Source organism: Ursus americanus, chromosome 2 (genome assembly GCF_024610735.1).
Source record: "Ursus americanus isolate L20-20 chromosome 2, mUrsAme1.1.p, whole genome shotgun sequence".
Classification (NCBI taxonomy): Eukaryota; Metazoa; Chordata; class Mammalia; order Carnivora; family Ursidae; genus Ursus; species Ursus americanus.
Window position 1 is genome coordinate 76,473,754 of NC_142128.1, and position 18,478 is coordinate 76,492,231.

Sequence of the window (18,478 nt, forward strand, 5' to 3'; positions counted from 1 at the left end):
TGGAGTAAGGGTCTTTGCCCATGTAATCAGGTAAGGATCCTGAGATGAGATCATACCACCTAAGGGCGGGCCTTAAATGCAATGGTGAGTGTCTCTGTAAGAGATAGAAAAGAGAAGGCACGAAGCACAGAGCCAAAGGCCATGTGAACATAGAGGTAAATACTGGAGCGATGCAGCTACATGCCAGGAGATGCCAGGGATTGCTGACGGCACCCAGAAGCTAGGAGAGAAGCTTCCAGCAGGAACTGACACTTTTTCTCAGGCTTCTGGAAGAAGACATTGCTTTTGTTTTAAGCCCCTCTTCCAACCCAGTTTATAGTAATTTGCTATGGTGGCCCTTGGCATCTAGGCCTCGGTTTCCTTTCCTGCCGCTGCTTCTTCCCATCCTGCATGTGGCCCTTCCCAAAGCGCAGCCCTTTGTTCTCTGTGCTCCCGCCGGCTGTCCTCCCAGCGCCCTCCTGCTTCAGCGCACACTGTGCAGCTGAGAGCTCACAGAGGTGCCGGCCAGACCCAGTGCAAATGCCCCCCCCCCCTGCTGTGTGCTGCCACGGACACAGAGGATGGTCCTGGAGCTTTCTAAAGCCCAAGATGTCTCATCTACTCCTGCTTCCAGCCTTGCTCTGCTGATGCAGTGAATGACGTTTGTGAGAAGCCCCTCCCGCCCTCCATGCTTGTGAACAATCCTGCTTTTCTCACTAGCTGAGCCCTAAACCTGAAACTTCCCATGCTGAGCACGGCTACATCAATGTCTTGTAGACCCCTCAATCCCCAAGCTCTTCCTGGCCCGAGCAGCTTCTCTTCCCAAGCAGCCCTCCTCAGCGTGAGCCACGTCGCCAGCGGGCCAGGAGGAAAAGGGGCCAAGATGCAGAGCTGGTGACCTCCTTCCTCTCTCAACAGAGATACCAAGGGGCCAAGACAGGCGAACCAGCGTTCAGCCTCAAACACGTCCTCCATAATGCCTCCCTCTGTCTGGGGACACTGTGATTTGCGAAATTGTGTTAACACTATGCGGGCTCAGTAAGAAAGTGGAAGGTGACCTGGTATTTGCAGACATGAAACCCACCAAACACTTCTCTGAGTGTCTGGTTTGTTCCCCATGCCCCCTTCAGCCTGATTATCCCACACAATCCTACTCACATTGTCTCTGGAGAGTTGAGACCATGTTTCTCTCCACCCTGGGCATACAGTGAATATTCCCTTTGCCTTCTGGCCCGAGGCAAAGGGAAATGGAAAATAGGGGAAAGGGTCTGCCCTGGAGCGTGCAGCCGGGGGGAGCCCATCAGGGGAGGGACAGCTCAGGGCAGGCACTGGAGGGTCAACATTTCACTACCACCATCCTAATCTGAATCCCTCCCCAGTGCTTCTCCTCACTTCCTCATCTGAGCCTTCAACCCCAACAGCAGCTAATGCCCACTAGCCATTCAGCGAAGGACCGGATATTGGGCTAAGTGCTTTGTCCACATTAGTGACCCTCACAACCCTCCGAGATGAACACAGAAGTCATTCCCCCAGGTAAGTCTGCACCTGATGTCCTCTGGATTCGTGTCTCTGCACTGCCTATGTCTTACCATCCAGAAGGACAATAATTAAAGAAAGATTCATCCATCCCCAACGTCTCCTGGTTGATTGCATTCTCTTTTTTCCTGAAGAATCTGGTACAAAGCATTTATGTGCATAAATGTTCTCCCAGTCTTAGAAATAGGTGCTTTCTCATGCACCCCAATATTTATAGCAACAATGTCCACAATAGCCAAAATACGAAAAGAGCCCAGATGTCCATCGGCAGATGAATGAATAAAGAAGATGTGGCACGCACACACACACACACACACACAAGAATATTACTCAAGCATCAAAAAGAATCAAATCTTGCCATGTGCAATGACATGGATGGAACTAGAGGAGATTACGCTAAGTGAAACAAATCAGTCAGAGAAAGACAAATACCATATGATTTCACTCATATGTGGAATTTAAGAAACAAAACAGATGAACATAGGGGAAGGGAAGAAAAAATAAAATAAGATAAAAACAGAGAGGGGGTAAACCATAAGAGACTCTTAATCATAGGAAACAAACAGGGTTGCTGGAGGGGAGGGGGGTCGGGGGATGGGATAACTGAGTGAGGGGCATGAAGGAGGGCACGTGATGTAATGAGCTCTGGGTGCTGTATGCAACTGATGAATCACTAAATTCTACCTCTGATACTAATAAAAAAAGATGCATTCAAAAAAAAAAAAAAAGAAAGAAATAGGTGTCTTCTACCAAAATGGACAAACAACTATGAATCCTGACAACTGCACATTCCTAGACAGTTGGCTCTAACGTCCCTGTTGTCTTTCCTGGTCTGTGGCCCCTCGTCGGTGGCATGTGGTTAGGGTTGCTGGGACACCCGCCGCTGCAGCCCGCAGACTGTCCCATCCCACGCACAAAGGTCTAGAGCAAATAACTCTTTGATTCATGAAATCGTCTAGTTTTGAAAAATAATGGTTGTAACAATGTCACTGTCTGATTACTCTAGGGTTTGACTGTCCTGATACATCATTTTCTGATGTGCTGATAAAATCCCTGTTCTAGGACACTGACGCCCGAAGCTTTCACGCAGGAGTTCGGGTTAGCTCAATGCTTCCCTGGGTGCAGCCGCCCAGCCGCCAACAAAGCTCAGGGTTCCGCACTCCTTGAGAAGGTCACACCTACACTGCAGACTCAGGATCAGCGTTGTCTGTGCAGGGAAGTCTCTCACACCGGGGTGGGCGGAGGTGAGAGGCGCTCTGGCAGAATCTCAGAGCGTGGGCCGGAGCTGGCTGATGGGCACCTAGGGACCTGCGCCTCCTAGTGAGCTGCCAGCCCAGCAGCTCCGAACCAGGCGTGTGGGCTCCTCTGGAGAGCTGCTCCTGCTCGCTCCTGTCCCTGCTGGGGTGCTGTGAACCCGGGGACAGGGCCATGGGGAATCAAGAGTGCCTGGGGGTCTGGAGAAGGGCTCCTGGACGGTGAAGGGCTCTTTTATTTATTTATTTTTGATGTAAAGTTCCATGATTCATTAGTTGCGTATAACACCCAGTGCACCATGCAATACGTGCCCTCCTTACTACCCATCACCAGCCTATCCCATTCCCCCACCCCCCTCCCCTCTGAAGCCCTCAGTTTGAAGCTCTTTTAGTGAGAAGGGAGAAGGCTACTGGCTCCCTGAGCTTTTCCTTTTGGAGCGTTAGTCTCCTCCACTATGGAATATGGGGAGCATAAGAGAGTGCGGGGGTCTCTTCCATTCTCTGCCCATGCCATGCTACTTCAGAGAGGGGCCTCTGACCCAGTAGCTTCCCTGCCTTCTTGGACCATGGCAGGGGTCTCCCTGTCCTTGCTAAAGCACGGGGATTGTACCCCAGGGCCAGAGTGGTGCCTGACCCCACATTGACAACTGAGACTCCGGGCTGCATGCAGGAGGGGTGCATAACTGCGAGCAGCCCTGGGCTGCACGGTAACATATGGGCCAGAAGGTGACCAGAGGCGCCCCCTTTCACCTGCGGGCTCAAGCAGCCTTCTCTGCAAACACCACCAGGAGCAGAGAAGGCCACTTCATCACAGAATCCCCTTTCAGCACGGTACCTAGTGCCCGCCAGCCGCATGTGAGTCGCACCCTGGCCACAGCCAGCGGAGCGCTGAGCCGGGCGCCCTGCCTCTCTGAGCCTTGCTGTCCTCCTCTGGAAGCCGGGACCCACCATGCTGGCTTCGGCTCTCGGGTGGCGCTGGGACCAGGCAGACCGCGGCACACGCCGGCGACCCGAGGTTATCCCCAAGGAGTCTCCCGCGGGAGAGGCCGCACCAGAGCTCTGCCAGAAGGGCCTTTCCAGCCACACAAAGCACGGAGGGCAGCAAGGCTGGAGGACTGATGGGTGTAGACGGAGGGGTCAACCGAGAAGGCCGTGATCGTAGCTCAGCACAGATACGGAAGGGGTGGCCCAGAAGCAGAGGAGCGGCCACAGGAACCGCAGCGCAGCCTGCTTCTGGACGTGCACACCGGCTCACGGGAGATGAGAAATGGATCCCAAGCCCCAACCTGGGGCCCCGCCCGTGCCAGGTTCCCGAGAAGCATCTCCAGGCAACGCACACTGCCAGTTCCCACAGGGCTTTGGCCCCAGGCTGTCTCCCACCCGGGGAAGCCGATGGAACCATCTGCAAACCATGAAGCTGCCCTTTGCCCTTCTAGAGGCTGTTTCAGTAGACTGCACGTCCATGCCTTCATGCCCAGGGGGCCCCACTGGTCCCTCTGGTCCCCTTGGTTGTCTGATGAAGGGGCACAGGCGGCCCGACCTCAGGAGAAATCGTTAAAGAAGAAATTTCAGGGAGACCAACCCTAAATGGCACCTCTTAGAGACGAGAGAACTTTAAGCCTCTTCCCACTTCTCATTACAAGCTCCACCCCGAAACTCACGGCCCAGCTGTGTGACTCAGGGCTCCTTCTTTATGGGAAGAAGCCTGGAGCCACCTGCCTCCCCTCTTCCCCAGCTGTGCTTGTCTGCCAGGGAGAGGGACAGAATCACCTGGGGAACTTTCTATGCGTCATCAAGATGGCCACATAGGCACATAATTCACACTTGGGTTTAGAGGAAAGGCCCATGCCCACACTCAGGAGGCAAGATGCCCCCGCTCTGTGCCAGGGGACCAGCTGCACACACATAGCCCTTCACCAGCTTCACCAGCCCCCTCTTGCTCTGTGTTCCCCTCCTGGGCACCAGCCATTGCTGTCCCCCGTTCCTGGTCCCGAGCCCCATCTGGAGCAGAGGCCTTGAGGCAGTGGATCTGAAGACAAAAACATCTCAGCTGCCTGGGCCCCAGGTATGTATATCTGCCCTGTCTGAGCCCTCTGCCTGCGGAGCCGCAGCCTGTCTCCCCGCTGGGGAGGAACTCAGCTAGGGGGCTGCCTCATAGGCACCCTAGATCCCAGAGCTGGAAAGGGGCCCATTCCTCTGACACCAGACAGACCCAGTGAATCAGCCCTGGAGTTGGGCAGCCCTCCCCCACCCCCCAGTCAGGAGAGCAGACAGAGGTTCTCCATGATCAGTCCTTCTTTCCCAAGACCGGCCCCGAATTCCCCACTGTGGCCCTAAGCCTCAGGCTCTGCCAGAACCTCATTCCACCAGGAAGCAGCTCCGATCAGCCCCTCAAGAGTCTTCACGCAGTGCCTGCTGACCACAGACGGAGGTGCAAGGTATATGAGGTGGGAGACCCACGTGTAAAGAAAGCAGAAAGAGCCTTCCCCTTGGGAACTGACGGTCCAATGACTTCCCTGGCCTGAGCTGACCTGAAACTGCTGCATTTTGAAGAAGGACCCAAGGGATGAGGAAGGATGGGCGGGGGGCTGGGGGCCCCTCCTGGTGTGGGCGGGGGGCTGGGGGCCCCTCTGTCGTACTCTCCCAGTCCTGAGCAGCTGGGGGCCCCTCTGTCGTACTCTCCCAGTCCTGAGCAGCCGGGCTTTCTGCCTTCCTGAGGCTGGACTGGCTGCCAAGGCCCCTTCCTCAGCCACGGGCGGGGCCACCACTCCTCCCCCAGGACAGGCCGAGTCCTGGTCCCAGCGCCACCGACGGCTCGGGCCCTGCCCTCCCCTTGCCTGGCCTTCCCACGGTGGCGGCTGCTCGGAGGTGCCTGCAGCCTCCCCGCTCTTCACCTGTGCCTTGTCGAAGACCTTTTCCACCCAGGGGAGCACGGCTCCCAGTTCGCAGATGTGAGGGTGACTCGGAATGGCCACTGGCCATGCACGCGGGTGCTCGCTACTCAGCGGCTGCCGTTCCTGTCCCCCCGGGGCCTGGGCCTTTCCTAACCCGTCTCCCCCCACCCCCCGTACTGCCTGAGGGGCTCACACTGTTCAGTACTTGTGTTCCATACCTGAGATTATTACTGTGTTTACCTGTCTCCAAGTGTGCTTTGATGGTCTCCCCACTCCCCCAGCTACAAGACCCACGTCATTGCCAAGACAGGCTGTCTGCCTCCCTGCCGGGGCCCAGCTACAGCACCGCCTGGCGCGCGGCAGGCATCCCATGAGTGTTCGGTGATTGACTGTCTGACTTGAGCAAATCCATGAACTTCTCGGTCTTTGGTTTTGTCTTTATAACTTGGGAATAACAGCCTTTACTAGAATCTCTAGAGGAACGGCACGAAGCTAAAATGAGACAGTGCACCCCAGGGTGTGTGTGTGTGTGTGTGTGCGCGCGCGCGCGCGCATGTGTGTGCGTGTGTGTGTGTGTGCGCACGCGTGGTTATTTGTGTGCCGCCGATCAGTCCACCCTCTGTGCTCTGCTTGGAGACACTGGAGCTGAGAGCCGGCCACCCACGTTTCCCAGACTCGCTGGGCAGCAGGCCTCTAGTTAGGCTCTGCCCATGGCCGGCCCTGGCAGGATTGAATGGCAGGGGGAGGACAGAAGAACCTTCCTCCCTGCTTTTAGCTTCTGCAGTTACAGTGCCGGCAGCAACGGTCAGCTTCAGGCCCGCCTTTTAGCAGCTTCTTTCCTCTCGGCGCTCCCTGAGCAAGCTTTGCCACGCTCCCCTGGGGACCAGCCGCAGCCCCGCTGTGCACGCAGCAGCCGGACGGAGCACAGCTCCACAGCACTCCTCACCATCTGGGCACCCCCAAGCCAGGCCCTGTCCCAGAGCTGGGGACAAGCCCCAGGGTGTCTCCTCCGATGTCCGGTACCAGCCACGCGGCGCCGCTCTTGGCGGTCTGAACACTAGTGGCATCCCGAGCACACTTCCCAGAAAGTGGGGCCCTCCCCTGGCCCCATGGGAGCGTCACTGCTGCTTCTAGTTCTTAATCTCTGGGCATCCTCAACATCTGCTTTTCCGTCTTTCAGCCTTCCGACTCCAATTCCCCAATTTAAAGCTCTTAGAAATTAGTGTGGCTTCAATTTCTGTTTTCCTGACTGGGTCCTCACTGCAGCCAGAGAACGGGGTGGAGAAAAGGGGAAAAAGTTTAAGTGGAAACGTAGCAGTACATGAGAAGGAGAGGACACCCCCCCACCTGGTGTGCACAGCCCTGTTTTACTCGCCACAGGACGCCTGCGGGGGCTGGGCGAGGCTCCCGGCTAATGTCACCTTTGCCGGTGTCCCTAGCACCTTAGCTTCTCTCTCTGGGGCCTGTGAGAGCTCCAGTCAAGGTCTTGACTTTCTCTTGATTCTCTTGGCTATAAGGACTGGGGGTCCCCTTCCTTCTTCCTCTCTGCTCGGTCTATTCCTATCATTCAGAGGACCTGTTGTTCCTAAAGCTTCCAGAAACCAGTAGGAACGAGGCCTGTGCAGGGGAGGAGGAGGCCGGTTTTCACCCAAGTCTGTCTTAGAAATACCCCGTCTGTGGATGACTCACCCGCCGCCCAGCTGCGGCCCGTGTGACTCACAGCCCTCTACTGAGTCAGGTCCGATGCTAAGCGTTTACATGCCTTCTCTTCACTCTCAACCACAAGCCCATGAAGTTGGAACTGTTATCACCCTCTTTCAAAGATGAAGGACTGAGGCTCAGAGCTGAACGTTACTCAGTCAGTCTACAGAACCGCGGACCAGAGCCCAAGTCGGCTGATCCTCCAGCAATGCTACTGGGACCGGGATCCCTGCAGATGCCAGAGCAAAGCGGCCTTGGGAAGGGGACAGGTTCAAGGTCCTCTGCTCAGGAAGCTGCCCCAAGGTCTCCGGGGCTCTGGAGAGAGCTGAGCACCTGTGGGCCAAGAGGCCCTTCCTGGCAGACGGGACAGTAGAAACGGGCAGGCCACCTGCTTCGAGCACCAAGCTCTGAGCTTATCCTGGGATCAGCACTGAATGCCCCCAGGGATGAATGAGATAAGGGGAAGGTATGACCAATGTCAATTGCCCGGACCCAGTGCTGCCTCGTGGACGGGGACCAGGCTCCAAGCCTGGGGGCGGAGAGGTCAATTCAGCCCTCCAGAGTGTTCACTGCCTCTGTGGCAACCCCTTTGACCAAGTGCAGACATGGGATTTGTTTTCTCAGTCCCAGATGGCTCCTCACTCCTAGCAAGCAAGGGCAAGAAGCTGCCTCCCCAGCTGCGAGGTCACACCACATCCCAGCCTGACGAAGCAGGGGGCACACTCACCCCTCCTCCCGTGGCAGGGACTGTGCCCTCCTTCTGGCCCATGATCTCTGCTGGGCTCGGGGACCTGGCCGCGCCATCTGCCAAAGGCCAAGGGCCCTCTTCTTGTCCCCATCAGCCTCCCCCTGACCCCGGGCCAGGCAGAGTCAACCACCTCTGCGCCATCTGGGACAGTGACATCTTTCTTGCCAGGAAGCCGCGGAGGCAGCCTTCGGGGGTGGGTTTGTGGTGCATATCAAGTGGCCGCACCAGCTCCGCCTCCTCTACTCTGTAATTCTTTCCCATGATAGCATCGGAGCGCGTGGCACCCAGAGAGACAGCTTCCAGACTGTACTTCTCTCCTTCCCTCGGCACACAGATGGCAGGAGTCGGTCCTGAGTCCAGGACAACAAAGGAAGGCTGATTGGTCAGGCTGCAGAATCTGGCCTTGGGTTTCTCAGTAGTTGGTGTTTGAGCTGACCTGGAAGCTGAATGTCTGGACCACACATCTGTCCTTCCATCCCACGCCAATACTCGGCCCACAGACCTGAAGCAGGAACGCTGCAGCAGCCCCTGGCTTTCTGGGGGAGAGGACGCAGGGGGAGAATAAGTGTGGCAAACTGGTCCCACCTGTCTGTTCTGACCCCCAAAGGCTGTGGGAGATGGCCGAGAGGCAAGAAAAGCCCATGGGGTCTGGGGGGAGCCGGGGAAGTGGACCTGAGGATGCCTGCTCTGTTCTGGGGGACCGGGCATCTGAGGGGGACAGACAGAACAGAAGAGAACGAGATGGACAGAAGGCAGGACAGAAAGAGAAGCAGGCCTTGCAGAAGAGCCTCACAGGGAGAGTGCATAAGACACAGCAAGAGAATGGGCAGAGGAGAGATGGTGTGAGCACTCACGTACCTGAACCACGGAAGGGAACAAGCAGGGGTGGCACGCACAGAGGGGGCCCACAGTGAACATGGCAGTGGCCCCCAGGCGCTGTGCTCTCCCCATCCATCAGACGCCGCTCTAAACACCTGCATACATTATTTCAGTGAGTCCCAACAACCCTACGGGGCAGCCACTCTTGTAATCCCATTACACAGAGGAGGAAGCTGAGGCCAAAGGAGAGGACACAGAGAGTGAGGGGCCGAGCTTGGGCTTGCGTGATGCTGGAGCCAGGGGGCTGTAACACCTGCCTGCCATCCGGCCTGCAGCCCCTCCAGGCCCCTCCTCCTCCCTGATTCTCACTCAGAGAAGAAAACAGGGACTCCCCACCTTTACTTGAAAATGGGACCCCTTTTCCTCTTCCCATTCCCACCTCCCAGCCTATGTAACAGACCCAAGGAAGGGAAGCTTCCGTCTCTGGCCCAGGTCTCTGCTTGCACGCTCCGTCTCTGTGTTTTGGACCAGAATTCTCCTCCCCAATGTGAGTCTCTTTTTGTGCCATTCTTATACCTGGTATAAACAGAACAACGTGCTGTCCGGGGTGGGCATGTGAATTACAGGAGCTCTAACACGTGCACAGTAGGCAGCACCTCCCCCCCCCCCCCCCGAACATCCGTAAATGCAGTTTCTGCCCCACCTCACCCTGCACAGAAGGTCTCACCTTCCCCATACTGCGAATGTGGCCCTTCTGGGTCACCCATTCAGTGCGAGGGGCAGTCCTGCCACCCAGGCCGAAGGAGCCGTGTCTGGTCGGACCTGCGCATGGTGCGGACACAGCGGCTCAGACCAAGACTGGCAGATGAATATCTCTGTCCTGTGAGCACAAGAATGGCCAAGACAGCCCCACTCTGCACAGCAGAAGTGTCCATAAGCCGTCTTTGGGGGCAGGAATGGAAACCCTCAGGCCTGGGGAGGCTGGTCCCCTGGCATCCAGGGAGGCCACTCTGCATAATCAAAGGAGGGCAGCAGGAACCAGGGTGGCCTGCCCGGAGGTGGTGGAAGTTTCACTGCCAGCACTGGCAGGGCGCACAAGTTCCCATGTGCTGCCCTCTGCTCCTCTTGCCCCATCCCCAATTTGCAGTGATATTTCAAAAGTATTTCACCAATGGACATTTTATACATGCTTTTTTTTTTTTTTTCCTGGATAAAAGAAAAAAGTCAACCTTATCAGATGAGGATACTTGGTGGTTGGGTTACCACTATTATCGTTTATTTTGTAATGTGGACATGGGTGCTCAGAATTTATCTGGCTGATAAATAGAGCAGATTTGAAGCCCACAGATCCAGGCTTATTTTGCTTCCCTCCCACCCAGCTGCCAAGCACTCAGTCACTCCTCAGTGGTTGGCTCCCAGGATTAAGCTTAATTGGCTGAAAGAACAGGAGCAGGGAGCTGATGGTCCCAGGTGCCCCTCCTACTTAGGAAGCGCCCCCCTCGTGCTGCCCCTTGAAAATCAGCCAGCCAACATGTGAGCCAATTAAGGCAAATTGGAAAATAACAAGCCACCAAAGGTATTGTTCTTGGCACATATCTTTTTATACGCAATGGTTGCAACAATTAGACTCTCTCCCAAGGGCACTGAGAGTGACAAGTGAGAGGCTTGCAGAAGCTCTGAGCAGGGAACGAAGCACCGCTGTCCCTGACATGGACAGCAGACACTTCACTGCCTGCTGGCGGGGCTCGCAGATTCCTGCCACATTCCCTGCGGCAGGTCGGGAGTGTCCAGGGTCAGCCTCACGTGTGAGGTCCCAGGCTGGGGTCCGGAACCTATCTGTGCCCAGGAGCCCCCGATAACCTTCAAAGGCACTCTGCCTGTGTTTCAACATCACCATTTAGTGCCCTTCTTCCCGCCTTAACCCTGTGTACTCTTTCTTTTTTATATTAATTTGTCAGCTTACTCTATATATCTTAGGTTTTAATTTGTTGCTGTTTACATACACTGTCAAAATCTTCTCCTAGTTCAGGGGTTGGCAAACTTTATCTGTACAGGGACAAATCATAAATATTTTCTACGTTGTAGGCCATGATACCATCTCTGTCAAAACTACTCAATTCCACCTCTGTAGTGCAAAACACAGCCAGACACAACATAAATGAATGGGAGTGGATGTGTTCCAATAAAACTTTATTTACAAAAGCAAGTTGCGGGCCGAATTTGGGTCAGGCCAGTTTGTTAACTGCTGTCCTAGTCCATAGTTTCGTTTTTAAATCATTTTTTATGCTCTCTTTCATCATACCAACATTTTTTGCTTTGACATGATCAAATATTTCTATCTTTTCACGTATGGTTTGTGTGTTTTGTGTAGCCCATTTATTCTATGGGTGAAGAAACGGGGGCCCAGGAGGGAGAGTGGCTTCCTAAGGTCACACGGGTCCTCTGTAGCAGGAGCTTTGTTCTCCTGTAAGATCACAAGCCACCAACCTAGTGATCAGAGAGCCTCAACTTCGAATTTTGGTCTGTCACTTATGCTGTATATATGTATATAAATATAACACACACACACACACACACACACACACACACACATACACCTTTTACTTTTTACCGAATTATCTCAATTTTTAAAAAAATCAGCCTGGTTGTCCATGAACCTCTCACTAATTTATTTCATACACTCTGATACCTCTATAATATGCCCATTAATAATATATTCTATATTTCTAAGTAATTCGTTCCATTTTTTCTCCCCTAGAGATACCATTTCTGGAACCCTCCGTCCCTTGCTCCAAGCTGTTCTGGCTGCTTTGCCAGGCTCAGGATCTCCCTCCGCTGTTGTCCTATCGTTGGTACTTTCTCTTTCTTAGTTTCCTCCTCATTTCATAGGCACAAATCCTATAGTGGCTTCCCGCCCCCCCAAAAAAAAGATTCCCTGAGAGCCATTTGAATCCCTGCATTCTTAAAAGTGTCTTTACCTTCACCCTTCACTAGCAGTTTGGATACAGAACTCTGGAATAAAATAGTTTTCCAACAGAATTTTGCAAGTACTACTCCACTATCTGTCAGCATTACTATTGACATAGGCATTCTGACCACTAATCTTTTGCACATAAACGATCCCATTTCTATGGAAGTCTGCAGGATACTTTTAATCCCCTGATGTTCCAAGATTTCCCAATTTTATGCTTTGATGTGGGTCTTCTTTACTAAAAGAGCCAGACACTTATGACACTGCAACCTGAGAATTTTTGCTCTTTGGCTCTGAAAAGTGTTCTTACGTTCTTTCTTTGGTAGTTTTTCTTCCCCACAGTTTCATCTTCTTTCTTTCCTATGAGTCAAAATGTAGGATTGATGCTTCAATTTTATCACCCCACCCCTTTTTTCTTACTCTTTTTATTTTACCTTCTGAAAGATTTCCTTGACTTTATCTTACAGACTTACTATGTTTTAAATTTCCTACTACCCTGTTTTTTAAGATGCAAAAGTTCTCGCTTATATTTTGATTATTTCTTTGATAGCACCCTATTTTATTTCAGGGATACAAACATTTTATGTCCTTCTTTTGATCCCCACATTAGCTTTAGGGTCACCAGGCTGTGTGAGGTAGAGCTCTTAGCACGCCAGATAAGAACTTTAAACCAATGCCCCACCCCCGATTTTAGCTGCAGCGTCCCCACCCACCCATCCAAGGCCAGAGCTTTCCTTGAGTTTTACAAGAGACAGAACAAAAGTTCCTTTCTCATCTTTGCATGCCTGGGCTGCAGGGTCCTTCCTGTTCCTAAAGCGCTTACCATTCCTCCATCCACCTTCCATCTGCAAAAACCTTATTGAAATTACTTATCTGCTACTTTCTCTTCCCTCAATTTTTTTTGTCCTTGTGGGTTTCCATCTTTAAAAACAAAACAAAACAAAACAAAACAAAACACACAAAAAACACAAAAAACAAAAACCCAACAACAAGAAACCTATTTCCCTGGGTTGGACGACAGCTCTGGGCGGCCGCACAGTGGAACAGGGAGGCCATTCTGCGCGTGCTACGCCAGTACCTGGACCCGGCCCAGTGCGGCATCCGAGGGCACGAGGTGGCCTTGGGCTCTGGCCAGCCCACCAGCCACTTCAGGCAGACCTTCCCCCACGCCCAGGAGCAGCCGCCCACATGGACCAGCGCTGCCTGGACAGCATCCCAGTCACCAGTCAGGCTAAGGGGCTGTCCAGTGTGAAGGCCCCACTGTACTTGGACGTGACCTGGGATTGGGAGCAAGTGGGGCGGGATCCGCCACGGTCACAGGACCTGCTACTCCGGCACCAACATGACCCGCATCAGCCCCTGAAATGCACGGAGAGGTCTTCAGAGCAGGAGGGCACCTGCTCACACCCAAGGCGCTGCTGACCACCTACGCGCCACATAAGATCAATGAAAGATCAGTCCGCAGAGTAATATAGATTCTGACCTAACTCTTAGATGCAGTCCCCGGAGTGGCGGCTGTGGGACACAGCCTTCCTGGACCGCGTGGTCCAAGCCAGTGGCCTGCTCCTGGAGAGAATGGTGGACATGCCAGTCAACAAGTGCCCGATATTCCAGAAACAGTAACCCCCTCCTTCTCCTGCATGCTTTCGTCTCCACCAAAGCCCCTTCTGGAACAAACCCAGACTGCCAGTCCCTGCTTCCCAGGGCTGGGCCATGAGGACTGGCCTTGCCCAGTCTGCGGGCTCTTGGCTGGTGGCCACAGGGCTGCTTAGCACCTGGGAATAAAATGTTTCTCGCTGCCAAAAAAAAAGAAAAAATTCCTCTAGTGTCATTTCACTGTTTTTTGGATTTTCAGGAGAAATGAGAAATAGATACTGATGTCCAATCCCCCGTATTTAACATGATTTTGTTATATTATTATCCTAATATTTAAAGAGACCATAGGAAGCCCTTGCTAACTAATCTGGAATCCAGAACCTGTAACATTAAAATAATAAATTTGGTAACATTAAAAAAAAAAACACTCTCTATGACAAAAGACAACATATGCAAAATTAAAAGACAAAGGACAAAAATGGGAATATATTTATTTGTATTTCTATTATTACAAAAAGTAGCTTCTAAAAATTGATAAGAAAAAAAAACCCAACTTTCCAATTTTTAGAATGGACAAGGATCACAGAAAAGGACATTTAAACGCCCATTAAGCATATGAAAAACAGCCAAATCTCACTCATAATAAGAGAAGTGCAAATTTAAACTACTCTGAGATACCATTTTTTCCCAACTATCAGATAGGTAAAAACCCAGAAGTTTAGTCCACTTTGTGGTTGAGGGTGTGGGGAAATAAGCATTCTCAGGCATCTCAGGCAAGTTTTTTAAATCTTGGAATATCAGTTTCTTTATCGGTAAAATAGAGCTCATAATAGCGCCTAGGAGCTTTATAGGCTTATCGGAAGGATGAAAAGAAATACTGCGTGTAGCGTGCCTAACACATAGCTCGTGCACGCTTAATTAAACACTGCTTACTAACATTATTAACATTTATTGGACCACATCGTTACATTTTCCTTCACTGAAGCTTCTACGAAAGACAGGAACAAATGCTGCCTTCCTATCCTCCTGCGAGATCTCCAAGCACAGAGACCAGGCCTCACACTTTTGTGTGGGGCGCAAGGCAGGACACAGAGCCCGTGCTCACTAAACACCTGGTTTTGAAATATAACGAAATATCACGGTCCATTCTTAGGCTACACCTGCGACCTTGGGCTTGTGCCCAGAGTTTCTTCGGTTGCCTCCAAGCAGGAGGGCAGAGGCCAGCAGCTGAGATGAACAACAGGGATCCAGGCCCGTGTGCAGAGCTGGTGGCCCGGGGTTCAAGTGCAGAGTGCACCCCGTCGGCAGATGGCCCTGTGACGGATGAGGCCCATGACTCCGTGATCACCAACACTGCCAATCATGGGAGCCCAGCTGTCAGCTCAAGGAAGCGACGCCTAGTCACGGAGAGGCACTCGGGCCAGGGCAGGGCAGACACCACAATGCAATCTCCCCGGGGTCAAGGGTGGGGGGAAGCTTCTAGTGCCACCTGAGAACATGTCTCAATGGCTGGGGCCCTTCCTGCCTCCTACTGGGGAACCCAAGGGAAGGGAGGGGCCGAGGAGCCGCACAATGCCTAATGTCTCCATAGGAGGACTCTTGATGCCCTGGCCATTTCATGTTTAGGTTTTGATCCCATTTCCAATAACAATCTCTAAGCCTCAAAGATTAGAGACCTCAGGCCCTTTCCGCCAGACTGACTCCCATTTCTCCTCCTTTGTTTCCCAGCATCCCTGGCTCCTCTGATAACAAAGGCAGAGGGAGGCAGAGAGTGATGTTAGAATCAGGGGGACCTCAGGAGGTCACCTGGTCCAGTCCTCTGTCTTCAGGCCAGTGACCTTCTAAGCCATTTCCAGTGCAAGCTGCCATTATGCCGGCATTATTAATATGACAGCTGATATGTGTTCTGTCTCTGGTTGACAGAAAGCTGGCACACATGCTCTCTCCTCTGGGATCCCAGCAGCCCTGCAGCATATGTGGGGCAAGTATGCTTATTTTGTATAGACAAGGAGATAGGCGGGAGAGGCAAGGTCCCTGGCTCTTCCAGAGCCAAATGCTATTCTCTTTCTAGAAGGTCCAGAGAGTCAGTTCTGCGTTTAATCATCTGATGGTCAGTGTTACACACACACACACACACACACACACACACACGCACGCACAGAGTTGCGTCTACTTCTATGTAAATGCAGCTCCACTTGTTCACTCCTTCGTACACACGGAGAGCAGCTGGTCACTGCCTGTTCTTCCTGTACACAATCTGCAAAGTCAAGGACAGCAAATGACTCATCCAGAAGCCTTCCTCCTGCCAGGCTGCAAGCGCAAGCTCTCTCCTTCCCTCTCTGGTCAGCAGGAGTGTGTGGGGTTGTAAGTGGGTCAGCAGGGGTTTGGGCTGAGTATTCCCAGGCAGGTGGGAGGGAAGTGGGAAGGCAGCGAGGTAGGGCAGCATGAGCTCCGGAGATGGGAGTTCACGTCGCTGGCATTGAGAATGTTGGAGAAAGCCACGGACTGCATCACCTCTCCCCTCTACAGCCTCCCTGCCAGGCCGGGGCTGGGGGTGGAGGGGGGACGAGGAGAGGGGGCCTGCTGAGAAGTACTGAATGAGGCAAGGCCTGTCAGCCTTTCCAGGGGAAAGAACCGTCAGCTCAGGCCCTTGGTGGAAACACACTTTCTTCTAAGCCTTCCGATCTGAGCTCTCCTGCAGCTTGCACCCGAGGAGCCCATGAGCCTGGAGGGGAAGAATTACAGGCCTCTCCGGTCTCTCTCCCTGGGGGCTTAACCTTCACCTCAGGAAGTGCATGGGGGTCTTCGGCCAGACAGAGAAAATATCTTCCTGAGGTGTGTGATTTCTGGCTAGCCAAGTATCATCGTCAGAGCAGCAGGGACACAGTCCTGGGGCTGCACAGCCGAATTCTAGGCCCACTTAGGCCAGTGGGGTTCCTGGGGGACCCTGACTGGCCCAGACACGGACCCCATTTGCCTGCAATTTCCACAACAACAGCAACAGGCTGTTGCTGCCATGACTGCTCAGGAGGCAAGTGCGCAGACACAGCTCTCCGAGGCCTCTCCCCTTCCTGGGCATCCTCCCCCTGGGATTCCGCTCGCCCATAGTTCTGAGCCAGGGTCCTCCTCTTGGCCCACACTCACCGATTATGGTCAGCCATCCCTCCCTCCTTCCTTTCTCCCTCCCAGGTCATACTGCGTCTCTGCCCGGTGCCTGGGCCTCCCAGTTCAATCCCCATCTGCGCCTGCGCCATGTGACCGCAAAACCACGCTCCGCCCACCGTAATCCTGATCGGCAGCAGCATTACTGAATGGTTCCTGAGAGCCAGGTCATGGGCCGCCCCCCTTCCCTTATTGTAGTATATTTAATCCTCACGACAACTCAGAGACGGGTACCATCGCTGGCCCCATTGCACAGCTCAGGATACCGATGTGGGGCGGTAAGGGGTATAACGGACATTCAGATCCAGATCCTGTCCTTTTGCCAGTTAATTCCACTCCTCACGGTCGCTATTTTCATTCATCCTGAAATCTCCCCTCTTCCACAAAGGCACCAGGAGGCGGGGAGGGCCTCTTCCTGACTCGCTCAGTCCTTTTAGCCCGAAGGACTGACCGTGTGGGGGGAGGAGCCGCCCCTGAGGGCGGCCGTCACCCCTTCCCCATCCACAACCGTTGTGGTGCAAGAGACGCAAGCAGCTGTATTTGCAGAAGCAAAACGCAGCATGGAGAGTCCGATCTACCGCAAAATAAGCAAAGCATTTGCAAATCAAATAAAAATGACCTTTGCTTTAGCCATTCTCTGGAATTATGTGCACCATGGCTGGTGACTCAGAATGTGGGTGACAGGTGCTTAATGACTTCATTAGAACCACAGTCAGGGCTGGAAAGGACCTCACACACCACTTTGTTCAACTTCTCGATGTTACAGATGAAGAAACTGAGGCCCGCAGAGGGGGAGGGGCGGCCTCTGGGCCTTCCAGCCAGGAGATGGCGGCCAGAGTGGGGAACCAGTGGCTCTTCTGAGCTCAGACCATGCCTCTTCACAAGTAGATGGCAGGCAACAAAGGCACTAGCAATTCTTACTAAACGCAGGGGCCCCTTTTCACCCCACCACCCGGGCCAATGCTGTGATTCCCACTGTATGGATGAGGAAACGGGCTCAGTGGGAGAGTCTGGGCACCCAGGAGGTCCCGGGCTGGCGTTTCCTAGTTTCTCCCTCTACCGTCTATTGGAAGGACATCTACTGCAGCCAAGTTATGTCGGGCACCACACAGCAGGATGGGGCTGAAGGAAGCACTTTCCCGTCTCCCTGGGAATTCAGTCCAGGAAAACAGGTGTTGGGGTGGGGGGGCAGGGACGCTGTGCTGGGACAGGCATAAGAAGGCACTGAGGCTGCTTCTCCATATACATTGTTTCTTGCCCAAGGTCCGAGAGGAGTCTCGCAGGTGTGGGCAAGGACAGCCATGCCCAGAAGGGGTGGGAGGGGCTGCCCGGTAATCAGTGGCTGGGCCGGGCCCCTACCCCAGCTCTGAAGTGAGGTGTCTATCCCTATACCCCCAGCACTGAGAAGTACCAGGCCTTCGCCCCTGCCGGGCACACAGAGAGCCAGCCCGTAATGAGGCAGGCAGGCATTTACCCTGGCTTGACCCAGTCTCTATTTACATCCAGAACTGTTCAAGGACAGGGACAGCACAAGCAATTACTGGCAGTAAAACCCAAGCCCGGCTCTGCTCTTCTCCCCCACTCTGTTTTTTATATGGTCAATAAAGTGGCTGCCTGATCCGTGTTCTTGGCCGCAGAGTCGAGGTGTGAGTGTTCGGCCGGGAAACCAGCTGGCCGCGCAGGAGGAGAAGAGACTGTCTTCGTCAGGTTGCAGGCTTACTGCCCCGCCCAGGGGCGGGCCGCCGGCTCCAGATGGGGCCTGTCTGCAGGGGCACTTTCTACAAAGCCCCTCCAAGCTCACAAAGATGGAATTCGTACA

The 18,478-nt window shown here is 53.5% G+C and overlaps 1 protein-coding gene and 1 pseudogene across 1 annotated transcript in view; one reads left to right on the forward strand and one right to left on the reverse strand.

Annotated features, from left to right (window-relative positions):
• The window catches only part of KCNH1 (potassium voltage-gated channel subfamily H member 1), a 337,006-nt gene that overhangs the window by 15,230 nt on the left and 303,298 nt on the right, over positions 1–18,478 (reverse strand). The gene's annotated exons all lie outside the window — the stretch shown is intronic.
• Positions 3,483–13,524, forward strand: LOC123785640 (methyltransferase-like 26 pseudogene; annotated as a pseudogene).